Below are 12,814 nucleotides of genomic sequence, written 5' to 3' on the forward strand. Positions count from 1 at the left end.
TTATCATGGAGGAAAGTTGTTTTCTGACTACTTGTTGTTTTTATTAATTCCTAATCCATATTTACTTTGTGTCAATTTACTCAAAATCAATTTTCTGGTGACAAATTATTCATGATTTTTACAAACTCTTATTTGATTCAAATTAGTTTTCTATGGTATATTGGTGTTTGAACACAATTCCTCGTGGGAACGATCTTTACTCATCATTTTATTACTTGTACGACTAGTGCACTTGCTAAACGTCCAACAAGTTTTTGGCGCCGTTGCCGGGGAATTTGTTTTTCAACACTAACTGATACTATAGAATTCTGAGATTGAATCCTTTTATTTTCAGTATTTTAGTTTATGTTAAATTTCTGGTCAATTTTGATTCTGGTACATGCGAGGTACACTTGATCCAAATTTGTTGTTGTATGATCCAGAATTAGAAAGGACATTGAGGAAGCACAAAAGGGCAGCCAGGCAAAGGAGACAGTTGCAAGAAATTGGTGAATCAAGTACGGTTAATCAGGAAGATATAATGGCAGAGAATCACAGACCACCACCACCACAGAGGACACTGGGAGAGTACATGACTCCTGCAGTGGTTCCTCCAATTGGGAGTGTTGTGCGCCCAACAGTGGAGCCCAACAACTTTGAATTGAAGCCTGCTTTGATACATTTGGTGCAGAAGGATCAGTTTGCTGGAACCAGTGCGGAGGACCCTTACTTGCACATAGAGAACTTCCTATTGTTGAGTGATACTGTGAAGATAAATGGTGTCACAAGAGATGCAATTCTGTTGAGACTATTCACTCATTCACTGACGGATGATGCAAGGAGATGGCTGCAATCATTGCCACAAGGAAGTATAACAACTTGGGATGATTTGCAAACCAAGTTCTTGCAAAGGTTTTTCTCAGCATCCAAGAGGGCCAAGTTGAAGGATGAAATTACAAGCTTTAAGCAGAAAGAGTCAGAATCTATTTATGAGGCTTGGGAGAGATTCAAGACTTTGTTGAGGAAATGTCCACAGCATGGAATTGAGGCATGGCAACAAGCAGCAATCTTCCTGCAAGGAATGACCACTAACACTAGAACCTTGGTGCATGCCACTGCTGGTGGATCATTGACTACCAAGACCCCTCAAGAAGCCTTGGATATCTTTGAGTCATTAGCATCTCAAGAATTTGATAATGCTCCAGTGGCTGACAGAAGGACAGGAATTATCAGGTTGGATGGGTATGATGCTTTGTTGGCAAGGAATGATCAACTGATGCAGACACAGAGACAACAGCAGCAACAATTAGATACCCTTATTAAGCAACTCTCTTCACAAAAGGTAGCTTCTGTGGAAACAAAGAGTGTATGTGCTATCTGTGGTAAGGGCCATGTGACAGAGGAGTGTGATTATGGGGGATCATCAGAACAAGCAGAGGTGAATGGAGTGTGGTATGATCAGAATAATCAAAGGAACTACAACAATCAGGGAAAGAATGTTTATATGCCACCATGGAAAAACAAGAATCAACACCCAGGATTCAGCTATAGTTCCAACCACCAATTGAATCCACCATTACATCCTCCACCACCACATATGAAGGAGCAGTCAAGTGATCCTGCTGCATGGGAGAAAGCGTTTGCTCAGTTATCTAAGACAACTCAGGATTATATTCAGGGTTCTACTTCATTCAGGGAAGAGACAACTGCATTCATGCAGGAGACCAGAACTTCTTTCAGAAATCAGGAAGCATCAATCAGAAATTTGGAGACCCAGATTGGTCAATTATCAAGACAGATATCAGAGAGACCACAAGGGAAATTTCCAAGTGATACACTGGTGAATCCTAAGGAGCACTGTAAAGCAATTATGACAAGAAGTGGGTTGGTACTTCAACCAGGGAAAAAGAAGGTGGAAAATAAAAAGAATGAAGAAGAGGTTGTGGTTGAAGATGTAGTCTCTGATGATGAAGGAGAGAAAATGAGAAATGAGAAAAGTGAGAAGGAAGTAGTTGTTAGAGATGTTATAGTTGGAGTTGACAAAGAAGAGGAAGGGAAGGACAATAAGAATGAAGGAGAGGTAGAAGTTGGTAAAAATGCTTCCCCACAAAAGATGATGAAGTGGGAAAAGAAGAAGATGGCTGACAAGAAAGAACAGCCAGTTAGTTTATCTCCCTATGCTAAAGTTCCCTACCCTCAGAGGTTGAAGCAAGAGATTCAGAAGCAGCACTATGCAAGATTTCTGGATATCTTCAAAAATTTACAAATTAACATACCATTTTCTGAAGCACTGGAAAATATGCCTCACTATGCAAAATTCATGAAGGATCTTCTTACTAAGAAGAGGAAATTAACTGATGGTGAGACAGTGGCCCTAACAGCAGAGTGTAGTGCCCTAATCCAGAAGAAGCTTCCAACAAAAATGAAAGATCCAGGAAGCTTCAGTATCTCTATTGCTATAGGAGATGTGGAGGTGGGAAAGGCATTGTGTGATTTGGGAGCCAGTATAAACTTGATGCCGTTGACAGTATGTAGAGCTTTGGGAATTAACACTTTGAAGGAGACCAATCTTATTCTGCATCTTGCAGATAGATCTATCAAGAGGCCTGAAGGTGTGGTTGAAGATGTCTTGGTCAAGGTAGACAAGTTTATTTTTCCAGTGGATTTTGTGATTCTTGACATGGAGGAAGAGGATACAGAAAGTCCTTTATTGTTAGGAAGACCCTTTTTAGCAACTGCAAGATCTTTGATAGATGTTGAACAAGGAAAGTTGTTGCTAAGGGTGGATGAGGAAACAGTCACAATTGATGTATTTGAAACCATCAAGCATCCTGTTGATGTGGAGGATTGTTTTAGATTGGATGTGATACAGGAGGTTGTGGAAGAAGTGAATAAAAAAGAAGAATTCCCAGTTGAGGAACAAAGATCAGAAGAAGAGACAGGTACAGAGGATTACCAAGAAGAGCCAGAAGTGGAAGAGCTTGAGAAGAAGATTGATGACATTCCAAAAGGAGCACCTAAGGTAGAACTTAAAGAATTACCTTCACATTTGAAGTATGTGTTCCTTGGGGATGATCAAACATATCCAGCAATCATTAATGCAATGTTGTCTGATGAGGAAGAAGGGAAGTTGATTAAGGTACTCAAGAAGAATAAAATGGCTATTGGATGGCAGTTTTCAGATCTCAAGGGTATTAATCCTTCCTTTTGCACCCACAAAATATTGATGGAAGAAGAGGTCAAACCAGTAAGGCAACCACAGAGGAGACTCAACCCCACTATGAAGGAAGTAGTGAGGAAGGAGGTGGTGAAGTTGCTTGATGCTGGGATGATTTACCCAATTTCAGACAGTGCTTGGGTGAGTCCTGTGCAGACCGTGCCCAAGAAAGGGGGGATGACTGTGGTGAAAAATGAGAACAATGAGTTGATTCCCACAAGGACAATCACTGGCTGGAGAATGTGCATTGATTACCGGAGGCTGAATAAGGCAACCAGGAAGGATCATTTTCCACTTCCTTTCTTGGATCAGATGCTAGAGAGGTTGGCAGGACATGCTTTCTATTGCTTCTTGGACGGTTATTCAGGGTACAATCAGATAGCTGTGGCACCAGAGGATCAGGAGAAGACTGCTTTTACATGTCCATATGGAATATTCGCATACCGGAGGATGCCTTTCGGTTTATGCAATGCTCCTGCCACATTTCAAAGGTGCATGCTTTCCATTTTTTCTGATATGATAGAAGAATGCATTGAAATTTTTATGGATGATTTTTCTGTATTTGGTTCTGATTTTGATGTATGTCTAGGGAATTTAGATTCTGTTTTGAAAAGATGTCAAGACTGTAATTTGGTTTTGAACTGGGAGAAGTGTCACTTTATGGTGACAGAAGGTATAGTTCTTGGACACAAGGTGTCTAGGAATGGAATTGAGGTGGACAGGGCAAAAATTTCTGTGATAGAGAAACTTCCTCCACCTGTAAATGTTAAGGGTGTGAGGAGTTTTCTTGGTCATGCAGGATTTTATAGGCGGTTCATAAAAGATTTTTCAAAAATTGCTAAGCCCTTATGCAAGTTATTAGTTAAGGATCAAGAATTCCTGTTTGATGATGAATGTTTGCATGCATTTCATGTTTTAAAAGAAAAGTTGACCACTGCACCTATCATGATGGCACCTGATTTTTCATTACCATTTGAATTAATGTGTGATGCCAGTGACTATGCCGTAGGAGTGGTATTGGGCCAAAGAGTGAATAAATTGTTGCATGTCATTTACTATGCCAGTAAGATCTTAAATGATGCACAAAAGAATTATGCTACTACAGAAAAAGAATTACTGGCTATTGTGTATGCATTTGACAAATTCAGGCCATATCTGTTAGGATCAAAAGTTATTGTTTACACTGACCATGCAGCTTTAAAGTATTTGTTAAGCAAGCAGGATGCTAAACCCAGATTGCTCCGCTGGTTGTTACTGTTGCAAGAGTTTGAGGTAGAAATCAAGGACAAAAAGGGAGTTGAAAATTTGGTGGCTGATCACTTATCCAGGATTACAGAAAAAGAGCTTCAAGAAGGGCCGGAAGTAGTGATCAGAGAAGAGTTTCCTGATGAACATGTTTTGGCAATATGTGCTGTAACAGAGATGGTTGGGGATAAAGTCTTATCTATCAGTACACCACCATGGTTTGCTGATTTTGCCAACAATAAAGCTGCGATTGATGCCTAAGGATTTAACATGGCAACAGAGGAAGAAATTTCTGCATGATGTTAAGAGGTATATTTGGGATGAGCCATATCTTTTCTATAGATGTTCAGATAGTGTGATCCGACGGTGTATTCCAGAGGAAGAACAGAAGGATGTGTTGTGGCATTGTCATGGTTCTGCATATGGTGGACATTTTGCAGGTGAGAGAACTGCAGCAAAAGTTTTGATGAGTGGCTTCTACTGGCCCACTTTATACAAGGATGCAAAGAAGTTTGTGGAGGCATGTGACAACTGTCAGAGAACTGGGAATATTTCTAGGCGACATGAAATGCCGTTGAACAATATCCAGGAAGTGGAGATCTTTGATGTTTGGGGTATGGATTTTATGGGACCTTTCCCTTCTTCCTACTCTAACAAGTATATATTGGTGGCAGTTGATTATGTTTCCAAATGGGTTGAGGCTATAGCTACACCAACCAATGATTCCAGGGTGGTGATTGCTTTTCTAAGAAAGAATATATTTTCAAGATTTGGAGTCCCTAGAGCTATCATTAGTGATGGGGGCACTCATTTTGATAATAGGATGGTGGAGTATGCCTTGGCTAAGTATGGAGTGAGGCACAAAATAAGCACTCCATATCACCCACAGACTTGTGGTCAGGTTGAGATTTCCAACAGGGAATTGAAGAGAATATTGGAGAAGACTGTTGGGAATGCTAGGACCCAGTGGTCCAAGAAACTTGATGACACCTTATGGGCATATAGGACCGCTTTCAAAACTCCTATTGGGATGTCTCCATTTCAGTTGCTGTTTGGAAAAGCATGCCATTTGCCAGTTGGATTGGAGCACAAGGCTTTGTGGGCTGTGAGATATCTGAATTTTGATTCCAAAGCAGCGGGACAGAAAAGATTATTACAACTGGATGAATTGGATGAGTTTCGTTTGTCTGCTTATGAAAGTGCCAGTTTGTATAAGGAAAAGACAAAGCTATGGCATGATAGGAAGATCACACCTAGAGACTTCAAGGTGGGGGATCAAGTACTTCTGTTCAATTCAAGGTTGAAGCTGTTTCCAGGGAAGTTAAAGTCTAGATGGTCTGGACCGTTTGTGGTAAAGGATATGAAACCATATGGGGCTGTAGAAATCAGTTCTTTGGATTCGGACAGAAGTTTTACAGTCAATGGTCAACGATTGAAGTTATATGTTGGAAGTGCTGTGGATAGGCAACTACTGACAGTTGCTCTATTAGAGGTAAAATAGATCATACCCGTCAGGCTCGTGACGTTAAACAAGCGCTGAGTGGGAGGCAACCCACTGTACTAGGTATGTAATTCCATGTTCATACCATATCCATAAGATGAAGAAGAAAAAGGAATATTTTTTTTTGAAAAATCAAAGATAATTTTTTTGCTATGTGTTGGGCGCTAAATCGTCAACTCTGACCGTTTTAGCGTCCCAAGAGTTCCATCATTATGAAACTCTCTGGTTGTGCGCGCTAAGACGTTCATTATGAGCGTTTTAGCGTTCACCAACAACACATGCACTCTGGCCAACCGCGCTAAAACGCTAAGTCTGACCGTTTTAGCGCTGTGCTGCACAAAGTGTGCATTTTTCTCTGGACAAGGACGCTAAAACGCTGGTAAGCCAAAACTTGATTTCTATCATCACATATCATATCTTCGTATTATTTCATTTTCTAGGGCATTTCAATTTCTTTTGAAGTATTTGTTCAGACAATATGTTGCCAATTTTTGGGTCAGGCAACCCACTGTTGTCTCATTCCCAAAATTCTGGAAAGGAGAATAATACCAATAAAACTAAATCAACATTTAAGATACAGGCAATCAAATGCCCTAAAAAATGCCCAATAATTGCATGCTTCTACATACCTTGATGTTGATGAGAAGATGTGGAAGAAACTACGAAGTGAGATAAGAATGCGTTGTTTACATGAGGCAAAGTATAAGAATGTAAGAAAAAGAGAAGAGTATGAACTCTGTTATATCGAATTAGTGACAGGGCGCTAAAACGTTGGCTGTTATTCGAATTACCAGCGCTAAAACGTTGGCTTACCAGCTTTAGCGTCCTTGTCCAGAGAAAAATACACACTTTGTGCAGCACAGCGCTAAAACGGTCAGACTTAGCGTTTTAGCGCTGTTGGCCAGAGTGCATGGATTGGTGTTGTCAGTGAACGCTAAAACGCTCATAATGAACGTCTTAGCGCGCACAACCAGAGAGTTTCATAATGATGGAACTCTGGGGACGCTAAAACGGTCATGGTTGACGTTTTAGCGCCCAGCACATAGCAAAAAATTTCTCTTTGATTTTTCAAAAAAATTTTTCCTTTTTCTTCTTCCTCTTATGGATATGGTATGAACATGGAATTACATACCTAGTACAGTGGGTTGCCTCCCACTCAGCGCTTGTTTAACGTCACGAGCCTGACGGTTATGATCTATTTTACCTCTAATAGAGCAACTGTCAGTAGTTGCCTATCCACAGCACTTCCAACATATAACTTCAATCGTTGACCATTGACTGTAAAACTTCTGTCCGAATCCAAAGAACTGATTTCTACAGCCCCATATGGTTTCATATCCTTTACCACAAACGGTCCAGACCATCTAGACTTTAACTTCCCTGGGAACAGCTTCAACCTGGAATTGAACAGAAGTACTTGATCCCCACCTTGAAGTCTCTAGGTGTGATCTTCCTATCATGCCATAGCTTTGTCTTTTCCTTATACAAACTGGCACTTTCATAAGCAGACAAACGAAACTCATCCAATTCATCCAGTTGTAATAATCTTTTCTGTCCCGCTGCTTTGGAATCAAAATTCAGATATCTCACAGCCCACAAAGCCTTGTGCTCCAATCCAACTGGCAAATGGCATGCTTTTCCAAACAGCAACTGAAATGGAGACATCCCAATAGGAGTTTTGAAAGCGGTCCTGTATGCCCATAAGGTGTCATCAAGTTTCTTGGACCACTGGGTCCTAGCATTCCCAACAGTCTTCTCCAATATTCTCTTCAATTCCCTGTTGGAAATCTCAACCCGAGCACAAGTCTGTGGGTGATATGGAGTGCTTATTTTGTGCCTCACTCCATACTTAGCCAAGGCATACTCCACCATCCTATTATCAAAATGAGTGCCCCCATCACTAATGATAGCTCTAGGGACTCCAAATCTTGAAAATATATTCTTTCTCAGAAAAGCAATCACCACCCTGGAATCATTGGTTGGTGTAGCTATAGCCTCAACCCATTTGGAAACATAATCAACTGCCACCAATATATACTTGTTAGAGTAGGAAGAAGGGAAAGGTCCCATAAAATCCATACCCCAAACATCAAAGATCTCCACTTCCTGGATATTGTTCAACGGCATTTCATGTCGCCTAGAAATATTCCCAGTTCTCTGACAGTTGTCACATGCTTCCACAAACTTCTTTGCATCCTTGTACAAAGTGGGCCAGTAGAAACCACTCATCAAAACTTTTGCTGCAGTTCTCTCACCTGCAAAATGTCCACCATATGCAGAACCATAACAATGCCACAACACATCCTTCTGTTCTTCCTCTGGAATACACCATCGGATCACACTATCTGAACATCTATAGAAGAGATATGGCTCATCCCAAATATACCTCTTAACATCATGCAGAAATTTCTTCCTCTGTTTCCATGTTAAATCCTTAGGCATCAATCCAGCAGCTTTATTGTTGGCAAAATCAGCAAACCATGGTGGTGTGCTTATAGATAAGACTTTATCCCCAACCATCTCTGTTACAGCACATATTGCCAAAACATGTTCATCAGGAAACTCTTCTCTGATCACTACTTCCGGCCCTTCTTGAAGCTCTTTTTCTGTAATCCTGGATAAGTGATCAGCCACCAAATTTTCAACTCCCTTTTTGTCCTTGATTTCTACCTCAAACTCATGCAACAGTAACAACCAGCGGAGCAATCTGGGTTTAGCATCCTGCTTGCTCAACAAATACTTTAAAGCTGCATGGTCAGTGTAAACAATAACTTTTGATCCTAACAGATATGGCCTGAATTTGTCAAATGCATACACAATAGCCAGTAATTCTTTTTCTGTAGTAGCATAATTCTTTTGTGCATCATTTAAGATCTTACTGGCATAGTAAATGACATGCAACAATTTATTCACTCTTTGGCCCAATACCACTCCTACGGCATAGTCACTGGCATCACACATTAATTCAAATGGTAATGAAAAATCAGGTGCCATCATGATAGGTGCAGTGGTCAACTTTTCTTTTAAAACATGAAATGCATGCAAACATTCATCATCAAACAGAAATTCTTGATCCTTAACTAATAACTTGCATAAGGGCTTAGCAATTTTTGAAAAATCTTTTATAAACCGCCTATAAAATCCTGCATGACCAAGAAAACTCCTCACACCCTTAACATTTACAGGTGGAGGAAGTTTCTCTATCACAGAAATTTTTGCCCTGTCCACCTCAATTCCATTCCTAGACACCTTGTGTCCAAGAACTATACCTTCTGTCACCATAAAGTGGCACTTCTCCCAACCAAATTACAGTCTTGACATCTTTTCAAAACAGAATCTAAATTCCCTAGACATACATCAAAATCAGAACCAAATACAGAGAAATCATCCATAAAAATTTCAATGCATTCTTCTATCATATCAGAAAAAATGGAAAGCATGCACCTTTGAAATATGGCAGGAGCATTGCATAAACCGAAAGGCATCCTCCGGTATGCGAATATTCCATATGGACATGTAAAAGCAGTCTTCTCCTGATCCTCTGGTGCCACAGCTATCTGATTGTACCCTGAATAACCGTCCAAGAAGCAATAGAAAGCATGTCCTGCCAACCTCTCTAGCATCTGATCCAAGAAAGGAAGTGGAAAATGATCCTTCCTGGTTGCCTTATTCAGCCTCCGGTAATCAATGCACATTCTCCAACCAGTGATTGTCCTGGTGGGAATCAACTCATTGTTCTCATTTTTCACCACAGTCATCCCCCCTTTCTTGGGCACGGTCTGCACAGGACTCACCCAAGCACTGTCTGAAATTGGGTAAATCATCCCAGCATCTAGCAACTTCACCACCTCCTTCCTCACTACTTCCTTCATAGTGGGGTTGAGTCTCCTCTGTGGTTGCCTTACTGGTTTGACCTCTTCTTCCATCAATATTTTGTGGGTGCAAAAGGAAGGATTAATACCCTTGAGATCTGAAAACTGCCATCCAATAGCCATTTTATTCTTCTTGAGTACCTTAATCAACTTCCCTTCTTCCTCATCAGACAACATTGCATTAATGATTGCTGGATATGTTTGATCATCCCCAAGGAACACATACTTCAAATGTGAAGGTAATTCCTTAAGTTCTACCTTAGGTGCTCCTTTTGGAATGTCATCAATCTTCTTCTCAAGCTCTTCCACTTCTGGCTCTTCTTGGTAATCCTCTGTACCTATCTCTTCTTCTGATCTTTGTTCCTCAACTGGGAATTCTTCTTTTTTATTCACTTCTTCCACAACCTCCTGTATCACATCCAATCTAAAACAATCTTCCACATCAACAGGATGCTTGATGGTTTCAAATACATCAATTGTGACTGTTTCCTCATCCACCCTTAGCAACAACTTTCCTTGTTCAACATCTATCAAAGATCTTGCAGTTGCTAAAAAGGGTCTTCCTAACAATAAAGGACGTTCTGTATCCTCTTCCTCCATGTCAAGAATCACAAAATCCACTGGAAAAATAAACTTGTCTACCTTGACCAAGACATCTTCAACCACACCTTCAGGCCTCTTGATAGATCTATCTGCAAGATGCAGAATAAGATTGGTCTCCTTTAAAGTGTTAATTCCCAAAGCTCTACATACTGTCAATGGCATCAAGTTTATACTGGCTCCCAAATCACACAATGCCTTTCCCACCTCCACATCTCCTATAGCAATAGAGATACTGAAGCTTCCTGGATCTTTCATTTTTGTTGGAAGCTTCTTCTGGATTAGGGCACTACTCTCTGCTGTTAGGGCCACTGTCTCACCATCAGTTAATTTCCTCTTCTTAGTAAGAAGATCCTTCATGAATTTTGCATAGTGAGGCATATTTTCCAGTGCTTCAGAAAATGGTATGTTAATTTGTAAATTTTTGAAGATATCCAGAAATCTTGCATAGTGCTGCTTCTGAATCTCTTTCTTCAACCTCTGAGGGTAGGGAACTTTAGCATAGGGAGATAAACTAACTGGCTGTTCTTTCTTGTCAGCCATCTTCTTCTTTTCCCACTTCATCATCTTTTGTGGGGAAGCATTTTTACCAACTTCTACCTCTCCTTCATTCTTATTGTCCTTCCCTTCCTCTTCTTTGTCAACTCCAACTATAACATCTCTAACAACTACTTCCTTCTCACTTTTCTCATTTCTTATTTTCTCTCCTTCATCATCAGAGACTACATCTTCAACCACAACCTCTTCTTCATTCTTTTTATTTTCCACCTTCTTTTTCCCTGGTTGAAGTACCAACCCACTTCTTGTCATAATTGCTTTACAGTGCTCCTTAGGATTCACCAGTGTATCACTTGGAAATTTCCCTTGTGGTCTCTCTGATATCTGTCTTGATAATTGACCAATCTGGGTCTCCAAATTTCTGATTGATGCTTCCTGATTTCTGAAAGAAGTTCTGGTCTCCTGCATGAATGCAGTTGTCTCTTCCCTGAATGAAGTAGAACCCTGAATATAATCCTGAGTTGTCTTAGATAACTGAGCAAACGCTTTCTCCCATGCAGCAGGATCACTTGACTGCTCCTTTATATGTGGTGGTGGAGGATGTAATGGTGGATTCAATTGGTGGTTGGAACTATAGCTGAATCCTGGGTGTTGATTCTTGTTTTTCCATGGTGGCATATAAACATTCTTTCCCTGATTGTTGTAGTTCCTTTGATTATTCTGATCATACCACACTCCATTCACCTCTGCTTGTTCTGATGATCCCCCATAATCACACTCCTCTGTCACATGGCCCTTACCACAGATAGCACATACACTCTTTGTTTCCACAGAAGCTACCTTTTGTGAAGAGAGTTGCTTAATAAGGGTATCTAATTGTTGCTGCTGTTGTCTCTGTGTCTGCATCAGTTGATCATTCCTTGCCAACAAAGCATCATACCCATCCAACTTGATAATTCCTGTCCTTCTGTCAGCCACTGGAGCATTATCAAATTCTTGAGATGCTAATGACTCAAAGATATCTAAGGCTTCGTGAGGGGTCTTGGTAGTCAATGATCCACCAGCAGTGGCATGCACCAAGGTTCTAGTGTTAGTGGTCATTCCTTGCAGGAAGATTGCTGCTTGTTGCCATGCCTCAATTCCATGCTGTGGACATTTCCTCAACAAAGTCTTGAATCTCTCCCAAGCCTCATAAATAGATTCTGACTCTTTATGCTTAAAGCTTGTAATTTCATCCTTCAACTTGGCCCTCTTGGATGCTGAGAAAAACCTTTGCAAGAACTTGGTTTGCAAATCATCCCAAGTTGTTATACTTCCTTGTGGCAATGATTGCAGCCATCTCCTTGCATCATCCGTCAGTGAATGAGTGAATAGTCTCAACAGAATTGCATCTCTTGTGACACCATTTATCTTCACTGTATCACTCAACAATAGGAAGTTCTCTATGTGCAAGTAAGGGTCCTCCGCACTGGTTCCAGCAAACTGATCCTTCTGCACCAAATGTATCAAAGCAGGCTTTAATTCAAAGTTGTTGGGCTCCACTGTTGGGCGCACAACACTCCCAATTGGAGGAACCACTGCAGGAGTCATGTACTCTCCCAGTGTCCTCTGTGGTGGTGGTGGTCTGTGATTCTCTGCCATTATATCTTCCTGATTAACCGTACTTGATTCACCAATTTCTTGCAACTGTCTCCTTTGCCTGGCTGCCCTTTTGTGCTTCCTCAATGTCCTTTCTAATTCTGGATCATATAACAACAAATTTGGATCAAGTGTACCTCGCATGTACCAGAATCAAAATTGACCAGAAATTTAACATAAACTAAAATACTGAAAATAAAAGGATTCAATCTCAGAATTCTATAGTATCAGTTAGTGTTGAAAAACAAATTCCCCGGCAACGGC

At 40.6% G+C, this 12,814-nt stretch overlaps 2 non-coding genes across 2 annotated transcripts; one reads left to right on the top strand and one right to left on the bottom strand.

Annotated features, from left to right (window-relative positions):
• Positions 1–916: 916 nt before the first annotated feature.
• On the bottom strand, positions 917–1,023 carry LOC133298296 (small nucleolar RNA R71). The gene has a single exon (XR_009749776.1). It is a non-coding gene; the product is annotated as a small nucleolar RNA R71 (small nucleolar RNA).
• Positions 1,024–12,050: 11,027 nt separating this feature from the next.
• On the top strand, positions 12,051–12,157 carry LOC133298297 (small nucleolar RNA R71). The gene has a single exon (XR_009749777.1). It is a non-coding gene; the product is annotated as a small nucleolar RNA R71 (small nucleolar RNA).
• The last annotated feature ends 657 nt before the right edge of the window (positions 12,158–12,814 follow it).

Source organism: Gastrolobium bilobum, unplaced genomic scaffold, assembly GCF_033153095.1.
Source record: "Gastrolobium bilobum isolate Gb01-03AN ecotype WA unplaced genomic scaffold, APGP_CSIRO_Gbil_v1 utg677142, whole genome shotgun sequence".
Classification (NCBI taxonomy): domain Eukaryota; kingdom Viridiplantae; phylum Streptophyta; class Magnoliopsida; order Fabales; family Fabaceae; genus Gastrolobium; species Gastrolobium bilobum.